General features: G+C 39.6%; 1 protein-coding gene across 1 annotated transcript in view; it reads right to left on the reverse strand.

Annotated features, from left to right (window-relative positions):
* Positions 1–18950, reverse strand: part of LOC124162164 — a 90045-nt gene extending 71095 nt beyond the window's left edge. The window contains exon 1 of the mRNA XM_046538611.1: positions 18395–18950. The gene's annotated coding sequence lies outside the window, so the exon portion shown is untranslated. The remainder of the gene's footprint in view (positions 1–18394) is intronic.
* Between the last annotated feature and the right edge of the window lie 5846 nt (positions 18951–24796).

Raw genomic sequence — 24796 nt, forward strand, 5'->3', positions numbered from 1 at the left:
CAAAGAAGAAGGTGTCCTTCGTTTCTGTCGTGGACTTAGCTCATTATGATGCATAAAACGGTAGCATCTCTGGTGTACGAGCCATTTACCCCTTGGTCAACGAGCTCAGCTCGAGTGCTCGACGAGCTAACGCTGCAAGGAGGGGGGAGTACGAGCAAGCGGATCGGGAGAGTGTGTGGGTTTGTGGGGAGTGGGTAAACGGACGTGCTTGTCTCCCTCGCGCCTCCGACCGATCATTAGCCCGCACCCCTCCTTCGAGCACCGCTCTATTCATCTCGCCCTCTCTCGACGGGGGATCCTCTCCACCACCTACCCCTACTCATTCTTCATTCGCTCCATTTTCGACCAATTAATAATGCCTCTCCGTCGCCTCTGCTCGCCTCTACCGTTTCGAATGCCTTCCGGTACTTTTATTGATGGGCCAATTCGGTTGGTGTGGTGGCTAGGTGTTGCCTTTCTATCCTGGGTGCCTGGGTTTGGTGATGATTATATGACTGTGGGGTAGGCTTTTACAGGAATATAGACTTTCCTGAGCTGAGTAGCTTCAAGGATTTAAAATCGTAAAAGCAAGCGAGATAATTTAAAGTAATTCATTAAAACTCCCTGTAATAAATGTTTAAGTTTTTAACTCATTCCCAAGGCACAGGAACTGTAGATAATACCGGAGCTGGCTATTATACAAGGTGTGCTTTCTCATGTTTCTCGCAGTAACTGAAGCGATTCTATATTTGATATGTAAAATCTCGTTTCTGTAGGATATGCAATTCTTGATGCAGTGATGAATACAAGGAAGAGCATAGTAGCCAGTTCCACTCTCCTTAATTTCCTAGTAATATGGCGTGTTAGTCAATTTTCCCCATTCCTAGATTTGGCCCTTCACTTACTTGCAGCATAGAGTTTTTTAGGTCATATTTTTATCTAGCATTACTTCAAATTTTACATCGATATTTTGGAAGGATAAAAAAATTGATTTCTTAACATATAATAAGGAAAAACCTGACTCGTTTATTTGAAACGTGAACTATGCTTTAATATTTATTCCACGGGTAAATAATTTTTTTATTATTATCATAAATCTAGAAAAGTCGTGGAATTTAAACTCTCTATAACTTTCGCACCCCTGAACAGCTAACCTCTCCTCATGTATCACAGGTATCCGTTTCTCCATCCTCTCTCGTTTCGCATCACTCTCTCTCTCTCTCCCGCCCCTCTCCCCTCCCTACCAAACGAGGCGCCATTCCTCGCTCTCTTCCCCTCTCTCGCGTGTACACAAACCTCCCCTCCACCCTCCCCCCTTCCCTCCGTCTTCTCACAAGGGGCAATCGATGTTCTTCTCTTCCCCATTCGATGAGCTGTGGGGGCGAGAACAAAAAAAAGAGAACCCTCGGGCGCCCCTTCCACCCCACCGCCGCCCTACGCGAACCCCCTCCTCCGTCATCCCCCGTCCCCTCGCCTCCGAACAGCGACACCCCCCTCGACCCGCGGCAAAACAACTCACCAACACAGCCGCGGCCATAAACAAATCTGCGTTATGTGCTTGCCTCCTGCTGTGGGTGTATGTGTGCTGTTTGACCGACGGAAATTGTGTATCGGCGAAGATTGAAAAAAAGAGGGATTGGGGTAAGGTTTCGATTCCCTCGGTGATGATGGATCGGAGATGTTGCTTTTTTTTTAACCTCTTGCATCACTTCACCACGTTCTATTAGCCTTGGTGTGAGGTCATTTGAGCCAAAGGAACTAAACGGTCGCCCGCTGCCATTTCAAGGAAATATTTACAGCAGGCGACAAATTGTTTCCGGAAGATGGCTTTAGTCGTTGAAATCGTTCTGAAGGGTTCCGAGAATAAATTCGTTCATTTGAAAGAGTCGCTTTCCAGGTATGATCTATGATACAAAGAAAATCAGTAGAGCCGGTAGAGCCTATTCAATTTGTTTGAGTGAACTTATTCTGCGAATCAGGATATCCTTCATCTGGGACGTTTAAATGAAAGTTAACGGGAGATTATAATTCAATGTGACAGACTTGTCAATTCTTCCGTTCTTTCACCAATATCTATAATAATTGACTTTTTATCGGATCAGTAATATATATAAAATCTTGTTTTAAATCAGATTAAAGTAGTCCTTTTCTAGATTATAAATGTATTTCCTCAATATAATAAAGGATTCGTTACGAAGAGCCGCGAATGTTGCTGACTAGGGTACCTCTTAGATGCTATTAATGTACTCGGTATTTATTTTTCCGTCGTTGTAATTAAAGAAAGAATTGGTCCATAGAAAATAAAGTCACGCATAGTTGCTCAGTGGAATATAATTCTATATTCCTTCTATAATTACAGGATGCAATTGTCACTTTTCTTTACACGGTTTAAAAGCATTACCCTCTAGAAAAATAGAATTCAGTATTTTCTCATTTCGAAACTAATTATCTCGTTGTACTCGCACAGGTTTAATTCTGTCGGAGCATCAATTAAGTTCTTTTCATAACATTTAGGTAAATGCACAGAGTACAACAGTTTCTCATTTTGTATTTTTTATTATGCAACGTGTCACTATTACAGCGCAAAAGAAATTTTTATTCAAAATTCACCGTCTATTACTGGTTTTCGTTAATAAACATGTATGCGTTTATATTTCCTTTTTCTGGGATAAAATTCCTGTGGATTAATGTATGAAAGGTCTTCGGTTCATTTTAAAATTATAGTGTCATAGGATATTTGATGCTGTCGTAGGATATTTTTAAAGGAATTAGTATGTCTTTCTTCAAAGTGTGTCTTTCATGCACTTTCGCCGGGGTCGTGTGTGGTGATACCGAGCCTTGATGGAGATTTATTCCCGCGAAAAGGTGCCGTCGACTGAAGATCAGCAAATCCTTACGATAACCATCTCGAGCCGGCGCGGCGCCACCCTCTTTGCCGCCGCCTCCGGGCTTGCCTCGCACTTCCCTTCCATCGGCCTCCCCCCCGTCCGTCTCTCAATTTCCCAGCCTCATTTTCGCCCTTTCACTCCTCATACCGGGTTCCACCCTTCTCGAGCTCTAATATTCATCTCCAGGCGCTTGGCAAACAGGGTGCGCGAGGGCGTCAAATTTTCTCATTCCCCGTGGAAAACATTCATAAGGGTAAATGAACTTTTTGCCCGCCTTTTCGCGTGTGGTCACTTGAAACGTGACGGTATCTCGTAAATAGAGGCAACACACCGCAATCACATCGAACGGCCGTTAAAGTTTTAAGTTTGTTGAGCTTTAATCACGTTGTGTAATTATCCTGCTCTTTCAAAGTTTGGGCATTAGGGACTCCACGTGAGATGCACGTTATATTATCCGCGTCTATTGTCAGTTTGAGAGTATCGCTTAGTTCATAAAGCTAGCTTTTATCTCCTCTTCATCGATCTGAGGAAAATTCCACAGGCTTTGAGAGTTCTCTAAACGTGAATGAAATATACTTATGACTCAAGGAGTGATTCAACCTGAAGGCGGGTTTGGTAATCTGTGGATGGATTTAGCTATTGTTGTTACTATCAAAAGTATTTTACGGGTAGGTAGGTTTCGTGGAGCGAATCACGCCTGTCTCCCATCCCCGAATAAAACATCTCTCTTCAATTCCCAATAAGGCGTATACCTTCCATCTATTATATCTATTAATCCTATAGTATGATTTTGTTCTTTCCCGGCGTATGATACAGGTGAAACTGTCTTATGAAATCTCTGGTGAAGACTTCAGTAGAATCCTACTTTCTTCCTGTAATATTCCACTTACCTAATCTTCTCTGACTCGGTTTTCAGCATCCCCTGCCTGCTTAAAAGTTAATAGAACTTGCTCCATCCACACCCTCTGTATCTTCCGTATCTCCTTTCCCTTGACCACATCAGGTCGTGATAAAACATTTGTTTAAAGCATGTTTGAGACCTATACCCAAATTTGATGACCAGCGTCTACAGCACAATGCTTTACCTTAAGTTTTCATGTGAGCCCAAGCTATAGTTGCTTCTCGGCATGGATCTGATACCTTCTAGTTAGAAGCAGGACAATGTTAATGTATAGTACAACGGTAACGTGAATAACTGGATTCTGGCAACGTCCAATTTTATATGCATCCTTTTTAATTTTGAGTTTCCCACGTGGTCTAAATAAGCATTCGTATTGTCTTATATACTAAAATTAAATCACGCTTAAAGAGAATATTGTCTCTTTTACGCGTGTATAAATTATTTGTTAGGAAGAAATAATTATTCTTTACTGAAATGCACATTAAGGCTGAAAACACAAATAAAAAGTACGGAATGGGTCCAAGAATATTTCTCACCTCGAAGTGCTACTTTCGTTTGCGTCCGACGTGTCCTACGCGTCGATTTCTCATTACCGTTTGTTATGTCACGTCATACAACTTCTATGGTTGGGTATCCTGCCGGGTAGGCACACCTCTTTACACGCTCTAAGGGAAAACATATCTCAAATAATACTACATCCGTGCAAACCTTTTTGCAGGGGTGTAAGTTCACAAGTTATTTTTGGTCTACACACGTACCAATACACAAAGTGATCAATGTTGTTGGAGCGGCGTATAAGCTGATCCCGTGCCCATTATACGGAAATCGTATTTTCCATTGTTTGCTGTTCAAGGTGCCTAAAAATCCTGCTGTGCGACCATGACTTACAAGTTCCAAGTTTCCCACTTCTCTGAGTACTATCTTTCTCGAGCAATGCCGCGTAGCCTGCTAGTATATAATAAAATATTTTCAAATGTGGCGTTGGTTTCCCGGATTTACAACTGCTTGGGGTTAAAAAGAATTCCAGCGACTACATATTTACCTGGATCAGAAAATGATCCACTAAGAATTTACCTTCCGAGTTCTTATGCGGACCATTTCATATTGTACTAAATAACGGAAGTATCTTGGTGTTTGGGCATTGGTTACAGACCCTAATGATCTTGGTTCAATCTGCGGTCTACTCTAAAATTTCTTGGAAGAATTGCCGAAATATTTCAACACTATCAATGCCGTGTTCGAAATTAACTCATTTTAATTTTAATATTGACATTTTATCCGCATGGCTCGTCGTAACTGGGTGTGAAGAATATTTAATGAGAATTTTTAAATAAAATTATATTTTATTATTATTTTTAGGAAATTTAGTTATATTGAGGCTTAAGTTATAATAAAAATATTTAAAAAATTGAAGTATTGTTTACAATAGCTTTTATCTTTATTTACCAGTAAGGTATTTAACCCTATAAAGCTTTAAGTCGCTGGACAAGTATGCAGTCTTTATAATCTATGAAAAATCCAGTCCTTATGTATGAGTAATGATATGAATCATCCGTGGAAGTCCATTCTAAACGCCACGTCATGGGTAGTACCGATGTGAAACGAGAGTTTGAGGTTAAAAATCCTTCGTCTTTGCTCATCATTTTCTCCTCTCGTCGATATAGGCGAACATCTCATTGGTTTACGTGAAATAATTATCATGAGTCCCTCAGAATGAGATCGTTGCCGAAAATTTGTTGTCCAGTTAATTATAATGCATCGGTGAGGTAGTGATAGCTGGTCATCACCTCAGCAAGTTTTAACAGTCGCACTTTAGTTTAATCAGTTTCCCTCAATAAAAATACGTTTTAAACCAAGCAGAAATATCTACGTAATCTTTGGGAGGAATGTAATGAGTGGCCCATTCTCAGTGTTTTTTTCAGGGCGTTTGGATCAATGAGTTTACCGGCAATGTTTTACTCTGAAGGTTAATCACAATGACGTTTTCTGTACTCTAGATTTCGCTTTCTCAGGTCATTCTTCCCTCAAAACGTACCTGTCTCCTATCACTTTCTGTATCAACAAGCTTACATGAGTAGGTATGATAAAGAATATTTTGGCGGGTAGCATGGTTGAATTTATGTTCGACTATATTATAAGTATATAATTATATGAAGGGTAGTGCTAAATAGGAATTTAGGAATCTCCGTACCGGTTTCGGCGCTTGAAATAGTTAATAATTGTTATGTTAGACCAACTTTCTCAATAATTGTTGTTATCTTGTTTTGATAAGCAATTTCTGAACTAGTCTACCATTTAATAGCTTGGAGGGTGCGGCTGGGTAACAAGTAAAGGGGGTATTTACTGCATCAGTACTTTGGTTGAAGAATCTATTTTATAATTAGCTCATAAAGCTCTCAAATGTGTTGCCCTTTTTATGTAAATGAATCTGTTTAAATACAGGAAAACAAAATCTCATTGCAATAATTTTGCAAAACAAAATAATGCCAATCAAACCTGTCATTCCAAAAATGCGCTTATTTTATCGATTTGGTTTGTGGTTTGAGTACTTCAATGTTTGGTAAGCGTATAGTTACCCCCAATGACCCCCACTTACAGCCCAGCAAAAGGATGCCCAGGATTTATTCAATTACCCTCATTATGCGAGTGTTAACTTGCCTTGACGAACCAAGGGAATGGATAATACTTAGAAGGTATTATGATTGCGTTTACAGTAGGCTTCAGCTAATGGGAAGAAATGAAACCTTGAATGACGAAGACTTTTAGAGATAACATAGAGTCAGCATTCATAGTTTATAAGTTCCGGAATTCCCATTATGCTGCACCGTATTTTTTCTGATCAATCAGGGGAAAATCGATCATTGAAGGAGAGGTAGGAGTTATACATCCATCGGATAGAGAACATTGGCATCCTATGTGTCACGGAATTTTTAGAATCCTAAATAGATTTTTAAAGGAAAAGAAAACTAATGCGCTTGGCAAACAAATGCAAACTTGGATGAAGCATTAACAAACATTTTTTTGTGTACAGTTTCTTGATCCATGCATTCATGGAGTCGATGTTTGTATTAATTATTCAATGCGAAGTATGAATACTATTGATTACCATGTATTGCATACGTCCAGTAGTTTTTTAGGAAATGTATAAGTTGGGTCGAGATTAATATTTTTGTCGTGATCGTGTACATATATATTTTTTAAAGACAATAATGTGGTAGCTCATTTGTGGAATAAGATCTTATTATTATTTTGAGTTTAATGCAGTGCGCTTTTCGTGTTTGTCAATTTGCATCATATTCGTGTAAAGTTCCTCGTAATTCCACGATTTTATTTTTCCGAGATAATCCGCAAGGAATGACCGCGAGTGTTTTTCCTTTATGGCTCCCCTAAGACAAAAAGGCTGAGTCTGCACTCACGGAATTCCCTCGAGTTACGTCTCTACCCAGCATTATCGTGTTCCTTCATAATACCCTCGGCGCAAATTTTTGCTTTTATTTTAATGATTCTTCTGTCCGTATACGTCGGACAGCCATGATTATTACTAATTAAATGCCTCGGTATTGAATTTTTGCTCTGAGGTTATTTTTCTACGAGAGCGTGCGATTAAAAAGGATTTGGTAAATTCCTGTAATCAGATCAAAGAAGAATAATTCAATTTTTCGTCGATTGAAATTATGGTTATATAAGAGAAAATCTGAAAGGAATCAAGATGAATGGATCAAAACTGCATGTTACTGACAATAATGTGGATTGTATTTCTCAACAAAAATTGGTACGAGCTCACGATGAAGAAACATAACAACGACAAGTTACAACATGATCATTGTTATTAAATAAAAATGTGAATAATTCCGATTCAAGTCTAATGCGTATACAAAATGATGGAAGCATTCTATAGGTTCCATAGTGTTTGAAGAAAATGTGCAAATGCCTAGTAATATCTGTTTCCACGTTTTCTTCTAAAATTATGGTCTCTTACCAGGACTCAATGTATTTCATACCCCAATATGTACTCTCTTGGTTGGTCCTCTTTCATATAGGTCATGAAATATCGTTAACGTTGGAGATTTTTTTCCTTGTACGGTGATGTAAACTTTCCGTGTCGGTTGGATTTAAATATCATAGCAGTGTTCATTATCAGACGTTGAGCTTACGAACGTTTCAAGCTACCTTTAAATTGTACTAGAAGAACAGAAGTGAGATACATGAAAAAGGAGCTAGTGGCACATGGTTTATTAGTCGAGTGAAGTGTACATATTTGGGATCCGGATAAAGGTATTGAATTTACAGAATAATGAAAAGCTTCGCGATTAAAATGATACCGTATTTAATTAGTAAATGATAGAATTACGATGTTCGTAATTGTAAAAGAGTTGTAGAATGTAGAGCCATTTGATATTTATATTCTAGGATGAATCTGTTGATTTACCTTTGTCTCTAAATTTCATCAATTGAGCTAGTAGAAGGAGCTCAATTTTAGTTACCCTGTCGAACTGGCGAAAGAAAAACTTCCTGTAGAGTGACATAATGATGAATGGGCTTCAGAAAAGGAAAGGTAAATGTGAAATAATACCTTACCTTTGATCCATTCAATAATTTGAATGTTTTTATCTATTGTGAATGATTTTGGACTTGCTTCATAAAATATTATATTTTTGGAAGTTTTAAGGTATGGAATACCATCAGACTAATTGAAGAAAAATGTTTCGTGGGTGGGTATGTTTTATAGCATAACGTTTACTTAGTTATTGGATGCTTAGTGATAATGCTGATTAGAATTTGATCATTCGATTTCTGGTATAATAGTGCATGGATATTGTAAAATGAATCTTTACCCCTACGAAAAAATTGTATAAATCTGTTTCAAAATTTTATACATTCTTATACATTGCCATGGCTTATACATGGGTTTATACAATTTTGTCATAGGGGTAGCAACAACTACAACTCTTTTACAATTACGAACATTGTAATTCTAGGTAAGCATAATAGCCATTAAACATCTTTACTTAACTCTTCTGCTCTGTTACCACGCAACGGTTGAAAACAGTCCTGTCACTCTGCAGTCAGTCCCTTGGATGAGTTGATTTTTGACGTATTTATAAGATACATCTCTATTTCAAGTGTAAAATAGAAGTTTTCTTGTTCCATTTTAGTGACTGTGTCAATGCATAAAAAATTTTGAGGTCCATAGATAGGGAAAATGATTAATTTTTTCGCCTTTTAATGCATAGTTTTAATTCATATTCCTTATGGCTGCTCAAGAATTTTGCTATTTTATAGTTAAATTAAATAATTAAAACTTTCAATATACCCTACAGTTTGAGGAACACTAGCATATACAATTTCTCGGAGTAAAAATGCAAACGAGTACTGCGTAGTTAATTTTGCTTTCAAGGGGAATAGTCATCAAGGCCAGAAAATAGCATTTCAATGGTTTGGATATGCAAAATTTCAAGTCGCGCCGCCGCAATATTGAATATTCAATAGGGCATGCAAAATCTCGCCCATTATTAATCCCATCCGGTAACCAGCCTTACACGCTATACATTCTACTCAGCGGTTTTTGAACTTAATCCACAAGTTGCTGCTTATCAGCAGTGTTTGACGCGCTAACAATGGAAAAGAATCTGCTAAGCAGACGCGACTTGATACTTTCATATTTCCTCATGACGTAATCAACCTTTAGTAAATTAGCTGTTTCTGGTACTTACATTCAACTTTTAGCGTTTAATTTTTTAAATATTTATAATATGATTGTGGTATCACAGAAACTTTTTTACGTAAAGAAAACAATATACGAAGCAAGCATATAGCCTACATATTTTCCTGTAAATCTTATGTTAGTGTTTTACACGCTTAAGCAACGAAAAAGTATAAATATATGATTTTTAAGGAAAGCTTTGGTCACTTCCTAGAAAGCTTTGTAAATAACGCTAGAAAATTGGGCGGGGGTGTAATTGAATCATAATTATGGAGTCAGGAAGTATATATTGTCAACCTTTTTGATCAACTATTACGAAGTTTTTGTCTCTAGCGTATAGTTAGATTAACTACATGGTTTTCTTGAATATAAGGCTATTTACATTTCATTATTGGCTGGTTAAAATACATCATGGTCATTTTATTAAAATATTTCATCATTTTATAATTTTAATCACTCAAACATGTAGGTATTTCAGTATTATTGTATTACTACTTGCTTACGGTCTTCCGCCTATATTGAGGGAATCATTTCACTTCATCTGAGGATAAGATTTTAGTTTAATTTTTTTTACCGATGAGAGGAAATTTACTGCTGTCTTTGATCTCGTATGCGCTGCTTAAGATCTTAGGATCCTGCTCAACAGGCACATTAGCTGAAGTACCCTTCCCACTTGCTCTCGAGTTTTGTAAGCCAGCCAATTGCCAACTGTTGCATCCCATTCTTTGCTTTTATCGACAATGATCCTTTAAAATCAAGGCAATACGATGAAGGCCAAGTAAATTATGGATAATGAATCGATTTTTAGGGTAAAACTGTTACCATTTACACAGGAGAGGCATTTAATTTATATGATAATTGATGACTAACAGATGAGGGAGAAATGGTTTCTTGAAAATTGTGGCAAATGTGTTAAAATAGCGGTAATTTCGAGAGTAACACTGATCGTACTTGTGCTGCACTAATTTTTTTGTGATCTTTAAACCTGGAATTGATAGCGATCACTATTTTATCATTTGAACCTTTATTTTATTTTTTCACCGATAAATGTGATTGATTTTTCGCGGTAATCGATTAGCATCCCAGACTTCCCGATAGCACGATTTCGTTAGACTCGGAAAGGAAAGGCAGATTTTTCCCTTATTCATGATGTCTATGAATCTCGGCATTCCTTTTATTTCCGTTCAAATCCCGAAGAAGATGCTTATTTAAAGTGAAGCCCTTCGTTAATTAGACTTGAATCAAGGCGGAAATTCCACATCTGGCAATGCCAATAAGAAATCAAGGTATTAGCTTACATCTAATGAAAGATGCGACCATGTAACTCTACGTGACTTAAGATTTTAATTGGCAATCCAGTTGCTTTTACAACACTTTATTTATTTCTTATTTAAATGATACTCCTCTCGTAGTCCTCAACCTTGGCCTCAAATGTGATAATTTATAATTTTCTTTTTTTCTAAGCTCAAAGTAAATTGGATTATTTTACACATGCCCAATGGTAATATGACATTTAGAACAAATATTTCTATAATTTTACAGATTTACGACTCTACGATCGCTTTAGATGTTTTTTAGATCTCTTGGCATAGTCTTGCAATTATAAGGGCGATAAAAATCATATCCAACCTATCTTGATTTATCGACGCTGATACTTTTAATCTTAATTGGCTTGTTAAAATTTTATGTGAGAAAGAGAAACTGGAATCTGCGTTGGTATGATTACTGTTGGATTGCAATATGGAGCTTTCAGACTTTGCTTAAGATATTTGATTAACAAATGATAATAAAATTTTGTTTGTAAATGAACTCCATTAGTTGAAAAATTTGGAAGGTGATCTAATAGAAATCTTTTTCATCACCTGTCGCGACGGTGATTTCTTATTGGTTTGATAGTTGCTGGCTGAGTATGCATATGTACTCGTAAGATATCGAATACCAATTGTTGTATTCTATTATTCTATTCTTGTATACTATGACCATCACTGATAAATCGCTTTTTCTAAGATTGTGTCCCCGTTAATTCTCTTTTGAAGTTTTATTTGTACTAAGTTTTTGACTGTCTCTCATCCCTCGGACTTTGGGTTTGAATATAATCAGTGTGAATAAAAAATATTCTTAGTATTGCCGCTAAGTTCAAGAATCAATACTGATTCCGCACTTACTTTACTCTCTCATTCTGGTTTACGTAAAGCAAGATGCCCGCCATATCGCAAAAGTGTCTGCTATCTCACTCAAATAAACCATGGACCACCGTGTATTCAGATGATTGAACCTAAAACTTTACGGATGAACGATGTCATGAATGTGAGGGAGGGATTTGATATGTTCCTCGAGGCAGACATCAATTCTGAAGACATTTTGCATGTCGAATGACGACGTTACAACGTGTAACAGTGGAGTCGCGTTGCAGAACATGAGCCGCTAGGTTTGCAATTTCCACCCACTCATACTTAACATAAGCAAACACGGTAAATTCAAGGTTTTCACGCTGCCAATTTTTGGTCAGCCAGCACATGGCATCACGCTCGTGCCGCCTATTTATGAGGTTTGGAAAGCGATATCTTATATATTAATGATAAATACCTGTTAAATTCGTTAAAAACGTTATGCACCTTTCAATCGTACCTGGCAAATTCATTAAGCGTAATCGTATTTGTAAGGGAAGAATATGAAGGAGCGGGATGCATGAAACACAGCCAGTTTATTTCCCGTCTGCCCCCGCTCCATCGGGGGATAAACAAGTGTCGAAAGCGTAGGTACGTACTCGGTGTACGACTGGCGCACGTTGCATCGATCGAGCGCGGCAGGAAAACGCACGGAGGCGAAGAAGGCAGGGAGTGGAGAGGACGAGGGGAAAAAATGGAAAAATAATCGGCCGGCGGTGAATGACGAAGGAGACATTTGGGGGAGTTCGAGAGATAACAGGTGAAGAATATTGAGTGTAGGAGATAAGGCCGAACTATTAAAGAAGCAGAGAGAGATGGATGAATGAGGGTGGTTGAGGTCGGGGGCTAAAGCCCCAAGGCTCTTGCGGACGGAAGGGACGAAGGGGAGGAGGATTGGAGGCAATTGCACGAAACACCAGCTGTTGTTGCACCGGGTAAGTGGGACACCAGGAATTTAGAACACCGTGGCACTTGCCCTGCTCTCTGCCGATTGTGACCTCGAGTATTTCAATGAAGAGTTCTCAAAACGAACACTAAATGTTCCGTCACTCATCGCGCCTTTTTATCTGCTTACAAAAGTCACTACCCGCTGACGGTGGAGCCATCCGAGAATTTCACAAGGAAATAATTAGGACTGTAAAGCGAAATTTATGTTATAAATCAAGGGTCTTCAACCCGCCCACCCCGGGCCGCATGTGGCCCCCGCCGACCAATTTATTGCGGCCCCCAGAGGCTATAGAAAATATTGACATTATTTCGACGAACTCGTCATGTTAAAATCGCATTGATTGATTGAACTTTTTAACGAATAAAGATAATTTCACTTTGAAATTATATGATTTTTATTTTGTTGATGTGGTAGTAATGGTATGTGGAGCATTGTGACCCTCCAGACGATGTGGAATCGATTTTTGGCCCTTCCATTAAAAAAAAGGCTGTTGAACTCTGTTCGAATTGATGTAATATATAGAATTGATAACTTTTCAATGTCATTCATCGCGAGGGCAAATAATGTATTGCGTATATTGGGGAAAAATGGATCGCTCATCGCCGCGCTGCGAGCAGTTTTTAAAACCGATTAAAAAGCGAGCGGAGTGGCAGCATAAGTCAAGCTTCCATACTGAGCGAACTGGTGCATCCCGCATCTAGTCCCCTTGATTGTGAGGCCAAAAGTCCTTTCGTCCATTCTCCCTGGTTCTCTTGATCAATCTCCGTCCATCTCTCTTCATCCCCTCCAGGGCACCGAGAGGCCGCGTCCTCATTTGGGTTCCAGTGCTTATTCACCTGCCATCTGGAACATCACGGGCGGAACTATCACCACGTACGAAGGAGTCGGGCCCAAAGTTGGAGTCTAGGAATGCAACAGCAATTTGTATCTAGTCGGTGAGTTCGTCGGCCAACTGACTACCTTTTCCCTACATAAATCTGAGAGCATTTGGAGCTCATGGCCATCCTCTCATTACCACAAGATTGATCCATAAGTGGAAATCATATGCAGCTTCCGTTATGTCTCTTCCATTAGCTTCTTCGCCATTTGTACTCGGAATTCAAATGGAGTCAATATGGTTCGTCCATCATTTTATTTTAGTTTTACATTGTTTCGTATGACATATCTTTCATATCATACGTCTCTTGACTTGTCATGCATACGTATTTTCGTATCTTAACATGTGACCCACCATTGTCATTTTAATATATTGTTATCGCGTTTTATCCCTGAGGCATTATCTAGCAAAAATCGTCCGTGTAATCTATTTGTTTTTTCGTTTGACCTCACCAAAATGCTTTCTCAGCGTCACCGAGATGGCATCAGCGGACTACGCGCCTGCGCAGAGATATCGTCCGTATTGGTAGGGGGAAGGTTGCTCGCTCACCCTGATTATGTGGAGCGTGACAGAAGATTGCATAAACTTGGACCGTACGAAAATAAGCTTTTTTTAAATGTATTATCATTTCGAAATCATTCGTGGAAAAAGATACAAAACTAAAATAACTCTCCATAAGCCGTCTAAATTCATCCGTCCTCATCTTCTTTATACGAGTGAAACCATGACGATAAGTTCTTCAGTGCAGCTTATATGATGTTGTAAGCGCATCGACATATAAGACGATGAGATGCATTCTAACGATATGCTGTGAAGTATCTCATTCAGGTACAAGCAACGTGTAAGAAGGTCTCTAGTCTAATGAAAGTATTTAATTAGTAGTTGACTTAGTAAGTGACTAAGAAGTAGATGACTTCAATTTCTTTGATCATAATAAAATTGATTTGTCAAAGTCGATATAAAATCATGGAAAATATCATTGAAATTATGGAGGATAGGAAACTAACTTTGATGGGAATCATTGACCATTTTTGTTGGGAATATAATTGAAAAATGATAGATGTGTAATGTAATGTACACATTTTCTGATCAAGCCAATGCATTTGAACATTTTTTGACCAGATGTCAGCAAGCAATTTCTTTTTCTCATGTATTATTTCCATTCTCGTTTCCGTGGGAAAGGAGAATTATTAATTCTTTTATTCTAATTTTGAATTTATTTTAATATTTTGATGCAACATTCTGATATATTTTTTGTTGGAGTGTAATAGCGGTATTAATATTTCGGGGCCTTGTTGAATGAAAATAGTTTTTTTGCATTATGATGAATGTAAATTCACAGTCAAAATCATTGCTATTTTTTGGCCACATCATCTGGTGTGTAACGTCACTTGATGACCACTACACAATATGAGGATCCGCCGTCGTTCATAATGTTCATATGTGTATTTATAAACTGACACTAGGAGTAAATAAAAAAGGCATAGTGTCGCCATAAGAAAATATAGCAACTGTCCGCAATTAATTTGATTTTCTCTTCAAGACCGTTTTCAATTAAGTTTTTATTTTGTTCGAGTGAACCTGAAAATTATACAAAATATATCTTCATCGGAAGAAAATACAAAATGTTTTGAAACCGAGCGTGAAAGGAAAATTACAGTATTTTTTAAATTGCCAGTCACGTTTTATTTACTATAATGCTAGAATTCCAGCAGATTAAGTCTGAAACAACTTCCTAATACGATAAAATGATGTTTTGCTACTGTAAATACTGATATTGTATAATTTTCCTTAACTTGATCTATGAGAGAGAGGAGACAATATCCATCAAAGCAAACATAGAATATTTTCCTCCAGTACTAAAGTATGCTCCATAATGTATTGTACATATTAGGTACCATCAACACCATTGGTACATGATATGCGTGTTTAACCTTTACAATTACTAATTAATCTGATGAAACAGCACTACGTATACTCCTTATTTCGTCAACCTATTGTAACTACGTTGCATGCATTTGAAATAGTCATTCAAAATGCAAGGTTTGCAAGTAATGACTTTGTTGAATAGTTCCCTAATATTGATATAAAATATTTATTTGTACATTTAACATGTATAAAAACACGATTGCTAAATTAATGTCTGTTACTATTTTTATTGACCTTTCATTATCTATGGTGTAAATGCATGTATGAAATTGTTTTTCAAAATAATTACGAGATACGAATGCTTTTACTGGCATAATGATTAAAATATTTTTTTTCAGCTGCCTGGCGGACTAATTTCTTTGAATTGGCCGTCGAAAACATAGATATCCGTTTTTTATAATACTGAATGATTTCAAAATTCGAGATTCACCCCATAAAAAAGTATAGATTGTTATCCATTGCTTCATTTTAATATATTCGACGGGCATTCACGAATATGAATGCGATTTGGTTATCTCTTTGTTCCTTTCCCATGAATATTCAATTTTTGAATTTAAAAAGAAACAGCCCTTCATTCAAGGCGAGTGATCTTCCGGCAACTTTCAACTCCTTAATCGTTTTTGTTTTTGCCCAGTGGCTACACAAATGATGCGCTTTGGTTTGACGAAGCGAGGTCCCAGATGGGCACATGTCGTTAGAATTCGTATTCAACACAAAAGCGGCAATTTTAACGAAGCGTTCGCGTGCTTGCGTGACTTTCCGCAAGCTCTGCGTGTGAAACGCGTGCTCCCCCTCCCGAACGCATTGCAGAGCGCCTCTTCAGGTTCGTATGGAAAACCGTGGCGTTATATATTTATATTTTTTTATTCATCTCCCTGTCGTAAGACATATCTTGTCCTTCAAAATTCCACCCGCGTCCCAATCCTTCCTTTTTTTCTCAGATCCGGTGTGTTTTCCCACTTCCCCTGCGATTATTCCATGGTTTAATGATCGTGCCTGAGAGTGAGGAAATATCAAGGAAAGTGTTTTACTTCGCCGCTTAATCGTGATATATTAGATAGCTGATAGTGGGAAAAGAATACTCCACTTTCACGCTTACATTTTGCGTCTCTGTTGTGACCTCTGCCCTTTACGGAATGGATTCAAACCCACAGCATATAACCTCTTTTAACCCGGCACCTCAACTTCTCTCTCATCCGTGCTACCTTAGCCTACGTGGTAAATAGGGACGCTATGTTTCTTAGACGACGATCTTGCCTTAAATTTTTATTCCCTTTCAAGGCCATAACTGTCTTCAGAATCAGAAGATAAAGGATGTTTTGAAAGCGTGTAATTTATTATGAAGCAAGCTTTTAATGCGTGTTACTGCTAATTGACAGCCCTTGTAGCGCCATATTCTTCTTAAAAGACGAAGAAAGTGTCAATCCATTTGATTTATAAGCCAGTCACCGGAGACCATTGTGGCGCGCTTCTATTGAATCGATGTCCTTATGGTTCACACAAAGGGAAGGACACCAAAATGGCTTTCTCTATCACACTTGAAGAGGTCGATTTATTTCGTGGGAAGATACACACGCACTACCAATATAGCTTCATTGTGTGATGTTTATGTGATTTTTTTCTCTGTATCTTTAATGGTTTCTTCTGAGCAATGATAATTATTTGGGAGTGTTACCTATGGCTACTTTTTATTTCGGTTAAAATATTATCATTATTCATGCTGTTTTTTACTATGAGAAATATTTTCTCATTTAAAGTTTTTCTTAACATACCGTAATTGAGATGATAAGCAAGATGCACATAAGAAATGAGGAAAAGCTCAGGCAGCTATGATAAGTATACTCACTAACACTTAACTTAAAGTTAATTGTATATTATGGTCATTGCTTGCCACGAAGTGAACTTAGGATTACCGCTTCTTGCTTTCAGAATAAAAGTAATAAGTAATTTTTGGTTTAATAGAATGAAAAAATACGTATGTAAAAGAGTTGATATGCCATCTTATGGAACCGCAACCAATATTCCGAATGGTATTCGACCTGGAAAACGTTCGTACTTACTCAAAATGCGTCTTAATTGTAGGGAATCATTTTTATTCGTTATTTATGTATCGGAAGCTATTGAGAAGGAAGGAAGAAACTTATCCGAATGCCACAAAAAAGAACAGATTTTTCGAAAGAACGTCAGTTATTAAATCCATTAAAATCGTGTCTCCCCTAGTCATATTTCAACACTCCTCCCTTTAACCAAACCGTGGAAGATAATCATATTCTGACATTGCCAGAGAGCTTGTCGCTGGGAGCACAGCGCAAGAGAGGGAGTAAATATTTTCGACCTTCTCGCGATGCGGAATACATTTCGGAGTATCTCATATCTGGAGCACTACCACCACCACCAACCCCACCTGCGAGGAGCTAAACGCGATCGAAACTTCGAGCGATTAGGTAGCGTTGGTGGTGCGGGGGTCGGGGATAGGGAAGGAGAGGGGGCAAAGGGTACGGGAAGGGACTATGGTGAGGGATACGGTTCGACTGGGGGGAGGAGGGAGAACCCAAGGGGGAAATTATTCCATATGGCGAGACGGCCTTCGCGAAAATAAGCGGCGGGACCACCTCTCCCCCCACCATTCCCACTTCCTCTCCCTCTAACCCATAAGTTTCCCTCATGCCTCTCCTTCCCTAACTCATACTCCCCCCAGCGCCATCACCCCCTGTTGCCTCCCCGCCTGACTTCATGACGGTGGTCATGTTGTATATCCTCTTTGCTGAGTGCTCCCAGCGACCATATCCCTATGTCACCCATACTGCTCACGATTTCGACCCAATGCAACCTCCCCGTAATTCCCTCGTGCCTCTATTCCTCCGCCAACGTCGTCTGCGGAGTGAAAGGTGTGGAGAGAGCCAGATATATGTATAGAGAGAGAGAGAGAAAGATCGGCGTTTTCGACCCAACGGGTTGGCGGGCCACGAGGGCACCGGCGCCGGACAACACTCACTCACCTGTTCCGCCGAGTATCCGATACACGCTGGAACGTGGCGCCATTTTCGGTGGCGACGGGCGTCGCGGAAAACTGCCTCCTCTCTCGCGCGGCCGGAGGGGATTAACTCAAAATCGAGAAGATGAGTACAGGACAATCAACGGGATGAGTGGGTAATGAAATTGGGGGGAAGTAAGGGAAGGGAGGAGGAGACTGGGGAGGGACAGCAAGAGAGTCCATGTCGTCGGGGTTGCACCTTCCTTTCGGGAGGAGGGAATATCGGCGAGACGCGGTCTAACTTCTGTCTCGTCGGGGGGGTTACGGAGTGTCGAGGAAATTAACGGGAGGGACGTTGGGACGTTTTTGTGGCTGGGATGTCGGGAAGGGACGAGGGGATATGGGTTTTATTGGGTCGGGAGGGTGTTCAGGGATCGGGGGAGGGGATCACAGGGTGACCCCTGTCGCGCGGAGGGCACCACCTCAGGAGACGGAGTCGTTGGCAGCACACGACACGCCTCAGACCGTGGCGCACGGCGGCACCGGACTGCAAACAAACGGCCTCCGCGCGCTCTCGGGCTGTGCTCGGCCGTCACACGCCGTCCCTCCCCCCACCCCCGGCGCCTCTCCTCCTCCCCGCCCCCTCAGGCATCCACCCCACCCATGCATGTGTGTCTCCTCTCCGCCACCACGTGCCTCCCCGCACGAGGCATAACCCCCGCGCAACACTCTTCTTCCCCCGTCGACGTCCCACCGACTCGATCTCGCAACACACACACGCTCCGGTAGGGGAGAGAATGCTCTTCACTCCTCGTATCTCGTCTCCTCCTCCCGTCCCACACGGCACGACCCCCCAGGAGCCTCGCTCCGAGGGGATTCGAACCACCGACCCGCGAGGCGGGAGTGGTGGGGGAGAAAGTCACCGGGCCCAGTGCACTCCCTTGGCGAACCCCCGCGTGGTAACATGGAGGTCCCGTTGCGACCTCTCCCGTCCCCAACTCTCGTCGTAATTTGCCAGCAAACCACTCGCCCACTCAATGTCTCTCCGGCCGCCCTACCACCGAAGCCCACGCCACCCACCCCCCTCACCCCACCATCCCCCCAACCCTCTCTCTCTCTCCCCAAACGTTTCCTCTCCTCTCCATCCCCCCTCCACTCTTCTTCCCTCTCCTCCTCCAATCCTATCTCGCATATCCCATCGTCCCATTCTTCCTTCCTTCCCCCTTCCTCCTCCTGTCCAACAGCCCCCTCCCCTGCGTCTCTAATTTTCGCTCTTCCTCCTGCTTCCACTCTCGCCCTCCTCCATCCACAGTTCGCTCTCACTCACGCCTGATTGCGTAGCGGAGGAGGGTTGGTCGGGAGTGGAGCAAACGGTGGTGCTGCGAGGGGAGAGCGGAGGGGAGGAAGGTGGAAGGTGGCAGTGAATGTTGGTGCTTCACCTTTTTCTTTTCCGAGTCCTCGCCCGCCCATCCTTCCTCACCCCCCTTCCGTCGCCCGCTTCCCTCCCACCACCCGAACCGCCTTCAGCTTCGGTAGTTTTTTTTTTTATACCTCTCCAAAACTCCCCTCATCCACGTGATTTCCTCGAAGGCCACCAATCCTGGGCCATCCTACCATTCCTCTCCTCCATCTCCACGGCACCATTTTGACGCCTGATGCGACTGTTTTGCGTACACATCTGTTCCCCGGTTTCAGTTGTTCCGTTCGTGCAAAACTTGTCTCGTCCGCCACTCAAAGCGTGTTTATTTCCTTCCTTCTCAAAACCGCACACTCTCTCTCTCTCTCCCGCCTTTCTCTCGGCCGCATCTCTCCTCTTGTTCTTCTCGCCTCAGCCCCTTCCCCTCTCTCCTTTCTTCCATCGCTCCGAGAGAGTTCCGTCAGTGTCCCTCTCTTCTGCCCCCCCCCACGCCCCGCTTCTCTTGCCCCCCTCTTTACGTGCCCACCGTAGCACCTTACACGATGTGAGGTGGGCAAATTAAGGAGCGCGGGTGGGTTAGGGAAGGCTGACGTGCTCTTATTTTTAGCAATTCGAGTCGATATAAAACGTAAAGGAGTCTTCCACCGTGGGTTATAAGGGCATTACATTTTTTCTAAATTACGGAATATGCTTCGCGAAACATGCTCACATTTGCACTCTCATATTTAATTTCCACTAGGAGCCTATCTGTATTTTCTGGCGGTATTTTTCTATTCATTTGTTTAATAAGGATAGCTTAATCATGAATGATCCCTCACGTGGTAACTCATGATTAAATTTAAATACTTTCAAATTAATTAACAACATTTTTGTCCTTGCTAATCTAAAATTTTGTTGAATTGGAGGAAATTATTTTTGACACCAGTTTTTCATGCTATCGATGCGTGTTTCTTGTCTTAGTTTACTTTAATGTCCAAGTAATTAGAAGTTTCTCGAGAGACAAACAATCATACTCATGCCAAAGGTGAGAAATGTTTCTCTTATCAAGCTCTTCGAGGCCGAATATAACAATGATTGAAAATTTTAAGAATTTGAGGAAATGATAAAAGAAAGTTATTTCTGATATTGTGATAATCAGGAAATGTGGTGGAGCTGAAAACTTCCGCCGTTGAGGTGGTTTTGTTCCACCTACATTTAGCCGATGTATTATGCTGTATCATAGAACCGACGCCTTCAAATCGATAATTTGATTTGTCCCACCTTACTCGTGGAGGTGTGTTATTCACATGCATGCACACTTTTCTAACCTTTCGTCTGGGTGCGGAAGCGTTGGAGGCGTTTCAATACCAGTTCAGATTTCTCATGCAAAGAAACGGCGCGAATTACCGGAGAGGGGATAGTGTGTCGGACAATTGCAAAGTAAATTGACTTTGAGGCCTGTGATTTTGTTCGAGAAGCTCACAATGTGTGACAGAAGTTGAAATTATTAGAAGTTAAGTCCGCTGTTCGAGGGCTTCTCTGAATGTCAAGTGAGAACTACGTGACTGCGCTAGTAGGAAAGCAAACCTTTATGGCAGCCCATTACCATATTTCGCGTTTACTTGCTTTGAATTCGTTTCCAGTCGTTTAATTAATGGCAATCGATCGAGAGCTCCAATGACCTACTTGTTTCTGTGTATTTCATTCAGCATGGCTTCAACTCGAACCAATTTCTTCGGAAAATGTATCTCTCTTCACTTTTTCCTGATGAATATCATATCGCATTCCATCGAATTCAACCTTTCGTGATTTATGTTTCACGCCCCCCTCATGTCCTCAATGTCTGCATGAAGAAAATTTTGGAGATAACATCCAGCAGAGTATGAGCTGTGATTATGAATATCTGTTTGAATTTACATAGATAAATTTAGCTTTGAAGCGTTCAAATGACTTTATCCACCCCTTTTTAATTTTTCATGACGACCAAGTGACCCAGCGCAGCGCACTTGCTGTTCCCGGTAATTTTAATACGAATGACTGAAATGGAGGAACGATCTCTTAATATATGCAAGAGAAAATAAATTGTAGGTTTAAGGAGTGATGAAACGTCAAAATTTATTTTTTCTGCTACGATGTTGAAATGAGAATTTTTCATTTTCAAGGCGCGCACATTAGCCAAGCTATCTTAAATCTTATCCAGTAAAAATAAATCATCTGAGTGCGCTAAAAGTCCTAATCCCGTCACCATCAAATCAGTGTCATAGCAGTCGTTAAATAAAAGGGCTATGCCGTTACCATCAAAAACTTAAAGATGGAGATATTGGGAAGTGCTTCATTACAATATTCGTAATCATGTAAGCCTTTTTAATGCATAGAAAGATAGAGTAAAATGAAAATGCATTAAAACTAATAGTTGGAATTTTTTCCAAACTAAATGTTCTTCTTATGATTAATATAAATTTCGTTCCCGGTTGATGGTTGTAGGTTTTCCTCTGCACCAGTGTTAAGGCGTTTTAATTTTGAATCAGATTATATGAACATCTTAGAATTGGAAGCAATATCAGTGTGCCTCAAACATCACTTAGTTAAGAAGTGCTCCAGCGACAGAACGCCCACTTCCGTATTACATATTGAATAGTGTACACACACTACTTTACTCGCTGTATTCGTTATTTATAATCGTGACAAGCTAGATAGGATGAGTAAAACAGGAAGTGATTTCCAGAGATTATTCTAAAGTTCGTTTTACTGGTAGAATTTAAGTTGAGTATTTATTTGGCATTTGAGCGATATCAATTCAGGCGAGGAAAGATGAGCTTCAGATTATGGCGAATAATAATTCTAAGTAATAATTCTTCTCTTAATTTCCAATTCTTTCAATATTAAAAAAATCAGCATTTTTATTGGAATATATAAGGCTTGGAAATTTCTTTGTCTTTCTGTAACACCTGACTCGCTATCGAATACTCATATAGTAGAAATTGCTGCAGAATTTAGATCAAATTAGTGAATTCAAAGTCACTGAAAATTTACCATAATGTATTTGTGCAAAATTTTCGCTTCAATTTTCCACAAACGTCCTTTAATGTAACAACATATTAGCATGCCAACTATTTAAACCTGACATTATTCTCTGTAGCATTTAGAACCATGTAGTGCAGCTTTTTATCAAGCTTTTACTGAACCCCGGTCTTTAGTTAGGATGCTCTCGCCATGACGACGCTCCTGTGTATGATAGTTATTTTCTATCTATCCTGAAATCACATTTTTTTATGTAATTTTAAATATATTCCGTGGCTTCACGAAATAAATGACAGTCCTTACGAAACCATTCTTCTTCATGCAGAATGCTACGTAATTTGGTGCCATTTTTGGCATTGAATTAAAATAAACAAAATAGGTGTCTTTTTACTCTAAATAATACTTATTCAGTACAGCATTGTAATGCACTGAATTGTTGAGGCCTTTACTTTGTAGAATTCCATATTTTATGGTTGGAAGGAAATTTCTTAGCTTTTCTACAAAAACACACATATTATTGCCGACTAGTTTCGGTTACACATCCCTTCCCTCCTTCACCATTCCCGTCACTTACCTCTCCCCTTCCCCTCAAATCACCCGACCACAGAGTATATATACCGGCAAATTCTGATGTGTATCACTAGTCTTGAAAATGGTACAGTGTAACCGAAACTAGTCGGCAATAAAGTGTGTGTTTTTGTAGAAAAGCTAAGAAATTTCCTTCCAACCATAAAACACCATTGTAAGTTTGATATAGTTGCATCAACTTGCTACTATTGACTTTATCAAACGGTATTGACTCAAGAAAAAAATGCAATACTCGAAATCCTCTTTACTGAAACCATAAATTGATATTAAAAGAATAATCAACTCCCTTTACAGAATGGAAAAATGCAGTTTTATTGGTGAGCACTGATGGATAACCCTTAACTTTATATCGTTGAGCTGATGGTCAACTTTGCTTTAAACTACGAATAAATGAAATATTGACGATGCCATTAACTTTTGAATGGGTTATCATGGCATTACTTCAGCATTATTCATGTATCAATCAGTGGTCGTCATAACGCGAGAGCAATCGTTTGGTTCATTGCTTCAATGATTGATGAACTTCGGTGAGTGCCTAACTCTCCTTGTTCCAATCGTACCTTTCAATTTTTTAAATTTTTTTTTTACCAGCTTTCTTCGGCAAAGGAAAAGCTTTCATTGTACCACAAAACTCTTGCACGATTTATTCAACCGCTGTTAAAATAAGTTAGCTGACAAAGCTTAATGCTTGAGAAGTGACAGCATTAATCAAGGAAGTGGTCTATCTATCTGAATACAATAAGAATAGAAATATGCCATAGTCAACACAGGTGAAATTTGATGATGTTTATATAGCGACTGACTGGCCCGTCTTATGTTTTATTTTTTGTCTTTCTGAATTTACAAATCCCGCAATACTTTAAGGCTGTAGTGTTAAAGACCTTTCGTGGTATGACTTCATTGCTTCCAGGAAATGTTGGCCAAAATGTGAATCAGTGAGTATGCAAAATAAATGTTGAGATTCACTCAGTTATCATTGTCGGATATCAGTAATAAGCTCCAGAAAGTTAACTTTTTCGGCTGTTCAATTTTGGTGAATTTATTTAATAGTGAATTTGGTGAATTATTTTTATAAAATATAAATAAATTTTATATAAATATTTTTATAATTCGTCACTAAAAACCTGTACATATTGTCTTTTTAGGTGGATTTAAATTTCAAACGTCAAATATATTACTTCTATCAATATACCGACGACTTCCGTTTCAATACCAGCACGTTTTGCATTACTCAATCTTCCGTGAAGTTGAATTATAACTCTATCAAAATTATTTTTTCCTTCTATGGAATTTGTTGAATTTATGGCTGTTAAATCCAATTTAAAAAATGATCCTTTATGCAGAATTAGACCGTTCTAGTTTTTGAAAATTAGTGTGAAAAGGTGTAATTGAAGGAATGGATTTGAGCGTTTGGCTTGAATT

This window comes from Ischnura elegans, chromosome 1 (assembly GCF_921293095.1).
Source record: "Ischnura elegans chromosome 1, ioIscEleg1.1, whole genome shotgun sequence".
Lineage (NCBI taxonomy): Eukaryota > Metazoa > Arthropoda > Insecta > Odonata > Coenagrionidae > Ischnura > Ischnura elegans.